Source organism: Podarcis muralis, chromosome 5 (genome assembly GCF_964188315.1).
Source record: "Podarcis muralis chromosome 5, rPodMur119.hap1.1, whole genome shotgun sequence".
Lineage (NCBI taxonomy): Eukaryota > Metazoa > Chordata > Lepidosauria > Squamata > Lacertidae > Podarcis > Podarcis muralis.
The window spans coordinates 33,221,772-33,234,213 of NC_135659.1; the positions used below are offsets into that span (position 1 = coordinate 33,221,772).

The window sequence follows — 12,442 nt, forward strand, 5'->3', positions numbered from 1 at the left end:
CTGACCAGATCAGAAGCTGTTTGCAATATGATCTAGTCAGTTCACTACTATTTATTCGTATGAAATATGCAGAAGCATCTGCAGCTAGGATAACAGAGTATGCATAGGATTAGGCTTGTACAATAAGGTACCAATAAGGCACCAATGTTAGAATAGGATAGGGTCATGTTAGCAGTAATGAAATTTTGAAATATGCACACTTATTTTAATTTAACAGCTTACTTTGCTGTTAAAATAAGTGTGCATATTTCACACTCATGCAATAAGCACACTTATATTTTAGTTTAAAACACTGAAGATATGGGGAAGGGAGAAATATGAATGTAAGGAGAAATTTGAATATGCAGTCTTAATAGATAAATGAAACCTGGAAAGGGAGGGGGGAGAAGGAAAGTCAATGTACGGTTATATTTAATGAAATGTGAATCAGTGCAATGGAAAATTATAAATAGAACAAAATAATTAATTTAACAGTTTAAGCAAACAATCAATGATGAGACATATAAATAAAAATTATGTTAAACTAGTTGGCAACCCTGGTAAAAATGAAAATGTAGACAATTCTCACAGCTGTACCTAATGTGTTTGCAATTATTCTGATTATATTAAACCTCTCAGATCTTCCTATTCAAGTTACAGAATGTCTGCTTTCTTGCTTTCAAATACAGATTTGATACAAATCACTTTTAAGATGGGTGCATATCACAGCGGGTGGTGCTGTGGGTAAAACCTCAGCGCCTAGGACTTGCCGATCGTATGGTCGGCGGTTCGAATCCCCGCGGCGGGGTGAGCTCCCGTCATTCGGTCCCAGCTCCTGCCCACCTAGCAGTTCGAAAGCACTCTTAAGTGCAAGTAGATAAATAGGTACTGCTTTATAGCGGGAAGGTAAACGGCGTTTCTGTGTGCTGCGCTGGTGCAGGCTCGCCAGAGCAGCTTCGTCATGCTGGCCACGTGACCCGGAAGTGTCTCCGGACAACGCTGGCCCCCGGCCTCTTAAGCGAGATGGGCGCGCAACCTCAGAATCGGTCACAACTGGCCCGTACGGGCAGGGGTACCTTTACCTTTACCTTTATATCATAGCACAGAAACTCACCCAAGTACAGTAGATTTGTACTCAAGACCAATGGATAATTAATGACCTTTTTCAAACTACTCTAACTTGAAATTTAAAAAGAAAAGCTATTCAACAAGAGAAGCCAATAATTTAGAGAGCACTTCCCACTGTTTCCAGAGTCTATATAATTTAAAAATAGACACTATCATTAGAAAATGGCAATCACATACAGGCAGTTCTATCTATATTGAAAATCAGTAAGCAGTAAAGACAAATAAGAAGTGAACTGGCATACTGTGCAGGCTTTTACAAAGCTACTTTGCCTGATCAGACAGCTAGGAAACTATTTTTGTATAAACAGAAAGCAAGCTGCTTCTTTTTTCTTTCAGGTTGTCAGTGTTCAAAATGCCCAACTCAGGTATCTGAACTTTTCTTTGCCTTATCTGAAAAGTTGATATTGATGTACAAAACAGCATCTTAGAAGAAAGGGTGTAAGTCGCTGGGTACAATATGGCTGACCACTGCACCACGTTAACTGGTAGCCATGTTCATGCAGAACTGAGTTGGTGTGGCCATACCACGCTCTTACATGAACACAGACCCATGTTGTGCATGTAACTAGCTGAGGATAGAGGAATATCACCCCTCTACAAATCATTAAATGATCAACCTGATGACTGGGGTGGGGGAAAATTTAATTTTCACTTCGATCAGGTGCTGCAGTGTGCACAGTGGCTAAACCTCTGCACCCACCCCAAAATATACACACACTCCTAGCTGCTGTTGGGCGTTTTGAGTGGCCAGAAAAATGTGCTTGGAGAGCCAAGGGCTAACAATTCCTGATCTTGATAAATCATTAGCACATGCTTCTTACAAGAGCAACTCACACAGCCAGTTCTAACTATATGATGATTGTTCCTATAGTTAAGCTCACCATATATTGAAATAGTATGGAGTAGGCAAAGCACAAGGACATAAACAGTAGAAGGAAGGCACAAGAACAAACCAAATACCATAAATTCCGGCGTATAAGACGACTTTTTAACCCCGGAAAAGAGGTTAAAAAGTTGGGGGTCGTCTTATATGCTGGGTATCTGCCCCCCTCCCCCCGCTGCCGCGGCGGGCTCCGCTCTGCAGTGGGAGAGAGCTGCCAGGCGTGGAGCCCGCCCACTGCTGCTTCGGAAGCAGCAGCAGGGGCAGCGGGCTCCGCTCCGGGTGGGTTTCTCCCAGCACTGAGTTGCCCAGCGTATTAGGCAACTGGGCTTATAAGATGAACCCCCAAATTGCAGCTGCCAATTTGGGGGGTCGTCTAATATGCCCAGTCGCCGAATACACCAGAATCTATAGTAGCTATCAAGGCAGACTCTCTAGATTTACTGAGGGACTTCTGATCCGTCAGTGGTGTGGGCAGAAAAAATTCTAGAAGATTTTCCACCGCTTTATTTCTTCATTAATTTTTTTATATTTCATAAATTCATTAGTAACAAGGAAAGTATGCCTAGTGCATTTAATTAATTGATTACATACATACATACATACATACATATAGGGAAGCTTGGCAGTTTCCAAATTATTGACTTTGTTTGCTAAATACAAATAAAAGAAACATGCTAAATTAGATTGCTCTCAAGGGAACCAGACACTTTTCTGCTACAAATTGAAAATCTTCTGCTGCAAATTGCCATAATGTGCATAAGAGATTTTTCCAATTCAGAATTTCCTGGAAAAACCACTCCTCTGGTTTTGTAACCTGTCACTCTATTGGACACTAAAGTGAAACAGAACTGCTTAGAACTTTAAAAATCCAGATCACTTTTCTGAGTTTTGTAACTCAGGGGCTACATGATTCCTATCTGCCTTAGACAGAGACCACAGGGGGGCCAAGTATTAAAATCACATGAACTCAAATTCAGCAATAATGCAGCAGGGCATATAACCTCAAGAGATTTGTTCCATTTTAAATTGTCTTTTTGAATCTACAAACCATCTATGATATACAGAATTGTTCAACGTGCCAGAGTTTGAACATGATGGTATTATATTACTTCCAAAGTGAAAGGTACTTGGTTGCACCAGCACACACATGTGCAAAGTATACATCTTTAGAGTAAAGTAAACTAATCAATTACAGTAGTACCATCAGATATCCTAGTTGTTGCTTTCATTCTTTAGTATGCAATGATGAGGTTACTTCAGGACTCATAACAGCTGCAATTTTGTACATTTGCTATAAGGGACGCGGGTGGCGCTGTGGGTTAAACCACAGAGTTTAGGGCTTGCTGATCAGAAGGTTGGCGGTTCGAATGCCCGCGACAGGATGAGCTCCCGTTGCTCAGTCCCTGCTCCTGCCAACCTAGCAGTTCAAAAGTATGTTAAAGTGCAAGTAGATAAATGGGTAGGTACTCCGGCGGGAAGGTACACGGCGTTTCCGTGTGCTGCTCTGGTTCGCCAGAAGGGGCATAGTCATGCTGGCAACATGACCTGGAAGCTGTACGCCGGCTCCCTCGGCCAATAAAGCGAGATGAGTGCCGCAACCCCAGAGTTGGCCACAACTGGACCTAATAGTCAGGGGTCCCTTTACCTTTACCTTATGTAGACTACAGTATAGTTCTCAACACATAATGTCTTGTGCTCAGACAGATTGATTATATTAGTGTGCAAGTTCATATACTATTTCTGATTTCTCAGTATGAATTTTGTGACTGACCATACTGTACATATATCCCAAGGCAAATGTTTGTGCGTAGCTTCTTCCAGAGGCACAAGTTGCTTTCTGCACCCACTGGCTTTATGTTAGACTGACACTGCAATCAAATCTCTGGCCTGTGGCAAAACGGAAAGGTTGTTTTGTTTTTTACAAAATCTTACACCCTAATCTTAAACACTTATGCTTAGAAGACCCGTCCATTTCAAGAAAAGCTCAATGTAAATTTTGTGAATGGAAAATGATAAAATGCTTTCATAATGCTGTGTTTTAATGTTTTAACTATGCTGAAAGCCACCTCGAGTCTGAAAGGTATATGATAACTGTGGAGGTGAAGTTCAAGCAGTCCTAACTAACAGCATTATGTTAGCAGGATGACCATCAAGAGATTTGGGTATGTCAGTCATTAAAATTCTCATGCAATAACATGTTTCACACATTTGCCTTTAGGACACACTTATTCCTATGATATTCACACACAATCACCAGTTATTACAGGATACACACACATACACAGAATGGAAAGCAAACAGATCTTTGTCAGAATTGAGAGGTCCCAGTATAGCAGTCCACTGTGGTTCAGTGGTAGGGTACAGCTTTCATTCCATGCACCCAGTGTTGAACTGCAACTAAAAGTAATGCTTCAACAAAACACTAAAAGAAAGCCTGAAAAACTTCCAGTAGCCTGCACACCAAGTCAATTGCTACCGCAGCTTAGGAATTTGAATCTTATGGACAGTCCAAGGCCTGCACATGGTAACATTTAGGAATCAGCATGTTCCACAGAAGTGGAACAACAGAAGCACGAGCAATATTTCAATCCAAGACACCATTACAAAAGAAGCTTGGAATACATTCAGTGAATACATTCGAAAGCTCACCTAGTATCTGTGGATGCCATCCTTAGGCACTTGGTCCCTGTGTTTTTAGAAAGTTCATAGCTGTTCAGAGTTCACAGATGCACAGAAAAGTTACCAGTGACCACAATTCCAACACAGAAATTCCCTAATCTAGCAGGATGCATGAGCATGGAACCTGGATGTGTCTAACTTCAGTATTGGGTACTATGGTTACTTCCTCTCAGAATTATACACTTAACTTTTAAGGCATTATTTTATAACCCAGCAACTGTCTGCATGGTGAACTGTATCTTTTTATTACTGAAATGTATAGGATACATGCTTAATCTAATGCTCTGATGAACTGAAGTTTTAGATGCATTTCCCGTTTCAAAAATCTGCTGCTGTGTACTGAATACAGTGCAAAGGTTTTCATGTTTTAGAATATTTGTTCTTGCTTACACTACACATGCTTTTTTGTTATTTGTATTCCAAGGGCAGCCTTGGCAATAAGTCTGCCAAAGTTACTATCCCACAGAAGTTGTTGTTATTATTATTTTTAAATTAAAGCCCCACTTTTCCCCACAAAGGAGTTGCTCAGTGACTTGCACATGAAGAGTAAGCAGAAAAGCAACAATGACACAACCAATAAAAACACATATTTTAAACAGAGAAGCAAAACAAAAACACAAAAAGCAGCAACAGCAGCACCAATCAATGCATTAAGTAGCAACAGAATCAAGAGCATGTTTAAAAATAAAAGCTTTCTTAGTGCCAAGATAATATAAAGAGCAAGGGGGCAGAGAGTTCCACACTACCACAGATAAAGCAGTCTCTCTCATCTGTTACCACACACCTAGCCTTAGCCGGCAACACCAAATGCAGGAGCGGTTCAACATCCAATCTTAAAGGATAGGTACATTTACATAAGGGAAGGTGATGCTAATTAACTTGGTACTAAGTTGTCTTGGACTGTACAGTAAGAAGCACTAGCTCCTTTACTCACACATACCATGTTACTTATTTGTGGAACCATCAACAGCTGGAGCAAAAGCAATTTTCCATTTTAAAGCAGTTTCTCTGACTGGTCATCTGAAGGAGATTCTTACCACAGACAAGTGAATATTCACATGCTTATTAACATTTAAAAAACACTATTATTTTTGCAGAGTTGTATACAACATTAGTCATACTCAGAGAAGACCCTTTGAAATTAATGGTCCTGACTAATTTAGGTCCATTAATTTCAATGGGTCAACTGTGAGTATAATTTAGTTGACTACATGCCACAGCATCTTAGGTTATAGCAGCCTGAAAATACAAGCCAGAACTTTCTTTTACTATAGTGTTTAAGTTACATCGTTGTTGTTTTTAAAAAAGTAATGTAATTTTTTGTACAACTTCACAATTTGGTCTAGCCTAATCATGTACTAGCCTACTTTGAAGAAAAAGAAAAAAGGAAACACAGAGGCCTGGTTCAGATATAATGATCCTGGTCTAATAAGCCAGAGTTTGTTAGATGAAGTTGTGTCTGCACATTCTCCCCTCTCACACCATAATACAACACTTCCAGGGTTTGCTAAGCCAGTTTCCCATTACATTCAGCTGGAAAACTTGGTTTAATCTCTGCCTACTGACCATAAGATGAAACCAAGATCTAGTAAAGCCTGGCTTGCAAACAGATCAAACCACAGTTTTAGTGGTTCAGTTGTAACAGAAATAAACCACAGAAGATGTGCCAAAGCTGGGTCATGGCAGAATAGGTCAAAGCCAGAATGTGGGGACTAGATTTGTTCTTTAATAAAACATCATTTATTAGACCAAGGTTATTTCCTCTCTGCCAGGTCATGCACTCACAGATCCTTGTCCCCAAATAAATTATAATCTATATTTTGAGAGTAGGGAGAGTACAGAGGAAGAAACAAGAGTAACAAGGGGCGAAATGTGAGCAAGAGCACAGTTGAGGGATGGAGACGAATGGGTTAAGCAAGGACTTCCCTGAGCTGGTGAGCCCTGGAGAATTACTTGAAAATATTTGTTCTGGAAAGAAATTCCAGGCACAGCAATGGAAAAAATGCAGAGATGTTTAAGGGTTTGGGCTACTGGTGGTGGCAGTGTTGGAGGAAGAACTAGATGTATCAGCAAATAAGGATAGAGAGGTAGGTTAGAACAAGGCAGAAGGTGATATTCAATGTTAGTCATACTCAGAGCAGAGCCACTGAATTAAGACAATTTATTTCAGCGAGTATGGCTTAGCTGGATATCACCCAGTGGTTTTGAAGATAACTATGCTTAAGGCTATCTGTGAGGATATGTATAAAGCTGCTTTCCAGGCTCATTCTTAAAGAACAACAACAAAAATAAAATTTGCTTTAAGCATTTCCCAAATCGTTAGAAGGCTAACAACTAGAATAAGTAAAGTGCAAGCTTTTCCAAATCTATGCAATATTCTAGTTGAGAAATATGGTCCCTGGGTCTGTTTGTGTAGTTCAGGAACATGTGCAACCATTCCTGCCAGAGGTCCTGTATACTGGGGTGGGGAGGTTACAAAAGCAAGTCAATGATTTCTTCCTTTGTGCATGGAGCAATCAGAAAACATTCACTAACCTAAACAGATGAAAATGGTCAAAAACAGGTGAACTTTCTGCCCCACAAAAAAGAGAAAAGGTTACTTGAAAATAGATAACTACTGAGCCAATTCCAAATCAAACCATGAAGAGATCACCACTACGGGTAGTTATGTCCTATTTGCACAAACTTTAGAGTTGTGCCAAAACATGTGATGAGAATAAACTTCCCCACTTTATCCTTCCTCGAAGAGGCCAAAGTTAGCATGCATGTGATGATGAATACACAACAGCTCTAGAGCTATCCCAGCAGCACTAGAAGAATGAGAGAGCAAATAAGAACATAGGCTAGAGAGAAAGCATAATCGGCTACCCACACTTTCCTAGTCCTTCTCTAGTGCCAACACCTTTATTAGGTCCCTTCTCCCCTCCTCTCAAGGTGCATAATAGAATCACAGAATTGGAAGTGACCCTGAGGATCATCTACCCCAACCTTCTGCAATGCAGGAATATGTAGCTGCTCCATACAGGGATCAAGTCTGCAACCTTGGCATTATCAGCACCATGAGCTATCCAGGAGTCTGGCTACTTCCTTTGATGGCACAAGGAAAAATACCTTCTGGATAGTGCAGGATAGGCTTCCTGGAGTAAGTAAAGGTAAAGGTAAAGGTACCCCTGCCCATACGGGCCAGTCTTGACAGACTCTAGGGTTGTGCGCCCATCTCACTTAAGAGGCCGGGGGCCAGCACTGTCCGGAGACACTTTCCGGGTCACGTGGCCAGCGTGACAAAGCTGCATCTGGTGAGCCAGCGCAGCACACGGAAACGCCGTTTACCTTCCCGCCAGTAAGCGGTCCCTATTTATCTACTTGCACCCGGGGGTGCTTTCGAACTGCTAGGTTAGCAGGCGCTGGGACCGAACAACGGAAGCGCACCCTGCCGCGGGGATTCGAACCGCCGACCTTTCAATCGGCAAGCCCTAGGCGCTGAGGCTTTTACCCACAGCACCACCCGCGTCCCCATAGGCTTCCTGGAGTAGTAGGATACAATTCACTCTAGCAATACTGGTTTGTTTTGCAGCACTTTCAATATACTTCCTACTCTGCTCCTAGTTTTCAGAAGGCCAGTGTGGGGTGGGGAAAAGAAAAGTACTGGGAGTGATGAATTCTTCTGGTATTTGATTCACTCCCTTCACCCATCAAGTTTTCTTGCTGTCCTATATAATTTTTATTTTGCGTGAAAAGGTTTGTGACCCAAACTCCATGATATAACAAAATATGTAAGCACTGTGTGCATCAAGAAAGCAATTCTAGAACAGGAAAGGTGCCTTCTGGAATAAGATCTAGTTCATTATCTCAAAACGATAACTCTATATATTCCAATTCATCTATCAATTAAACACTGCAAAGGGTTGGACTAGATTACCCTAAGGGTCCCTTCCAACTCTACAATTCAATTACTCTATGATTCTATCTCATTTTCTTTTAAGAAGCATCCAGTATTTTTAAACAACAGTCTTCTGGTATCTTAAAGACCAACAAAATTATGTTGGTATAAGCTTCTATGGACTACTGTCTACTTCATCAATTGCATGGAGTGGAGTGTAATTCAGAAAAGCTTGTGCTATAATAAATGTGTTACTTTCAAAAGTACCATGTAACCAGCATTTGAAATTCACCAGGTGCTTTCTGCACCTGACTACTGGCCACTTGCGACCAAGAGAGGATGCCCAGGTGCCAGGATGGCCCCTGACGTCTCCACCATCTGGAGGTGCGTGCGTTGGGTCTTGACTGTTTTCACACACTAGCAACACATCCAGTAGAATTCTACCTGCTAGATTTTATCTGCAAAATCAGAATGAATTTCAAGAACTAAAAAGTTGTATTGAAAAATACAAATTTCAAGCTGTCTGGCTCAAAAATGACAACTAGGCATTGTTTTGAAAACTGTACTCCTAGTTTAAGGAGCCATTTGGTATCTAGCTTATATATCTGAGTTTCTAACAATGCATAACTGTGCTTTTTGATGCCACAGACTAATACTGCTACTTATCTGGACAGTATTTTAAAGGCAATGACATTTCTAATTCCAGTTAGGATCCCTTTTTTTAAAAAGTATTCACTGAGTTGCAGAAAGTTTTCCTTTAAATAGTACTTGTAAATGTAGTTTCTGCTCAGACCCAACATCCTAGACCTCAAAGGCAAAGCCCCCTTTTTAGAAGTGCTGAAGCAGGTCCCACCAATATCAATTGAACTTAATTGGAACTTTGTTCAGATGCATAATGGCAATATTGCTTTAAGACTGTTTAGCAAAGAAATACATTGAAATTATTTTTCTATGTTCAAGTACAATATGTAATAGACATTACCTTACACAACATAGAACATGCATCCATATCCAGAACTAAAGTAAAAAAAGGACTGCATTCTTCTACTAATGCTATAAAGTTTGAATAAATAAATAACCACCACTACTAAAAATATTCCAGAGCCATATTAAATGCACCATCGGTGATAAAAGTTCAGCAACACACAATAAGATACCATTATATGAAGCTTTACTACTAAGTGCTACAATTATATTGTTTCCGTTTACATTGACCACAGTTGCGGTAAGAGCTCTCAAATACTTTATGTGCAAATATAAAGTAGACTACAAATCAAGTCACTGTTCATTGTCTTTCGGATACTGTAGCATAGCCTTGATCTTTACAATCACAGCTTTCAGTAGATGTTAATATATAAAGGACATGGATTAAAAGTAATCACTGCCCTCCCCCGCTTCCACTGTCAGTTTACAGAACTTATTCAAAACTTGTAGCTTTTCTAACATGTTGTGTAAACTTATAACAAAAATTTGTAAGATTTGTTTCCTTAGGCAGCTATTTTGACAAGGATGAGTAGTTCTATAACAATGCAAACTGCAACAGTCACTGTATCAGGTAGCAGAAAAACCTCTGTTTCAACGCTTGCAAAGCATTCACAAATCTTCATACTCTGAGAATCCCTCAACCCCTCTCGCTGCAGTGGTACTTCCTTTTGTTCTCAACCCTCTACAAATTCACAATTCTAGAAAGCGTCTTTGAGACAGCACAATATTGCTACCACTGCCTTATTTTGCATTCCTGACAGTTGGTTCGGATCTGACAAGTTAACAAATCTGACATGTGCATTTTTACTACAATTTGACACCGTTAATATGAAAGGGGTGTGTTGTGATGCAGAACAAGTGAAATCCATGCTAGATTTGGGCATGTGTTAGAAAATGTTCCGGAAATCACAGACCTGCACACCACATGCATGGATAGAGTGAGGAGAGAATCCTCATAGGGACCAAGGGTATTTAAAAGGATGCCTAACTCCCTATAGAGTACACATGCAACAGCCTAGAGCTGTCCCAAACATACTGCAATGCTGCAGGTCATTCACTTGAAGGCAAAGTGAATGTCACCCATCCCAGGCACACAGAATACCCTCAGCAGAAGCAGAACTGTGCCCAGAGGGTTGAGCAAGAATATGCTGCTTGATTCACAGATGCAAGGATAGCAAAGATGGTACCCACCAAAGGTATTTGGACTATAATTCCCATCAGCCTCAACCAGCATGATCAATTGTCAGGGAAGTCATAGTCCAACAAAATGACACCACTTTGGCTACCCCTGCTGCCAAAGTAAAATTATGAGCCTGTGGCACCACAGTTCACCAGGACCATCACTGATGCCACATGAAGAGGCAGCATGGCAGGGAAGGTAGGTTAGACTAAAGCCCCAAAGGGAGTCTCTCCTCCCAGGAAACAGGTTTGAAGCCAGAGGCTTTTTCAAATGTCAGGCATGCATTGATTCGGCATACCAGAAACCACCAATCGACAAGAAAACTATTCCTATGCATACTAACAGTTTACACTGCATCAACATGACAGCCCATTCTGAACACAGCCATTACAGTGTGGCATTCTCAGACCATTAGTACACAACAAGCTACTTTTCTCCCACCCCACTTTTGCACAGTATTACAGCTGAACAAGCACCTTCTGGAGATGCTATTAACTGGTGGAGGCAACTTAAATCCCACTGAAATCAAACACAATGAAGGCCTCAAGGCCTCAAAGTTAGGAGGAAAGCTTCAGCACTGTACACACTTAACCAGAAGCTAGTTCAACTGAATTTAATGGTGCATGCACAGGATTCTACTTTTAAAGCATGCATCTGTCTCTCTAGATTTACTTATTTTTAAAATTGGTTTAAGCTTTTGATTATTCAACGGAAAGGATTTTATTTTATTTGACTACATCAGGGTGGGCAACAGTGGCCCTGCAGGTGTTATCCACTACAACTACCATTATCCCTGGCCATTGGTCATGTTGACTGGGGCTGATAGGAGTTTTAGTTCAACACCTGGAGGGTCATAGGTTCCCCATCTCTGGACTAAGTAACCTTTAGGGCTTTATTCTGAGGAACCGTATTTTATGAAACCAAAACAATCTTTATGTAAAATTACTTGTCTAACTACAAAAGGAGACAGATGCTAACGAATAAAAGTTGCCCATCTCAAAAATTGCTGAGGATCAAAAACACTCCAAATCATTTCTACTGCAGACAAGCAAATAGAAATAAACACTCAAAACCTCAAGAGTTCATATTAGTAACCCACCTCATAATCTTAAACACGTGTACTCAAAAGCCTGATTGAATTCAATGGGACTTACTCCCAAGTAAGTGTGTTAGCAAGGCCTTAATCTCCAATGAGAAGTGCCAGCAATTGCTTAAATGCTTTGCTTGTGTTCTTTTACGCTATGTTCTCAATCCCAAACAAAATGCAGCTTACCAAGATCCTGCACGACAAAATAATATTAATAATCGTTTACTAGCGTTAGGTCTCTTTCGCTTTGTGTAGAGAATGGTTTCACAACACATTAACATGCTGCAACAGAAGACTGCTTCTCCTAAGCAAGGAGGAGCTCGGAATAAACTGTTTCCACAACAGTAGAGAACAAAAACTATAAGAGGGAAAGGTTAGGGAGTTTTCTACAGCAGCCTTTTTTTCTGTTGGGGGGGGGGGAGAGGGTAAGGAAGGAAGAGGCGGAGAGAAAAGAGGAGAAAACACACAAGCGCCAAACAAATCACAGTTTGCACCCGAGCTTTGCCCCGACCCCCACCCCAAGGTTGCCGAGAGAAAAGCTTTTCTTCCAACTGCGAGGGCCAAGAGTTTTACCAAGAGCGACTGGGGCGGGAGAAATAGACCCCACCCGCTCCCATTCATTGGCCTCCTCCGGGTTGGGAC

The 12,442-nt window shown here is 41.0% G+C and overlaps 1 protein-coding gene across 1 annotated transcript in view; it reads right to left on the reverse strand.

The window, feature by feature from the left end:
* PRKACB (protein kinase cAMP-activated catalytic subunit beta) overlaps nucleotides 1–12,442 on the reverse strand; it is a 56,824-nt gene that overhangs the window by 43,643 nt on the left and 739 nt on the right. The window lies entirely within an intron of this gene.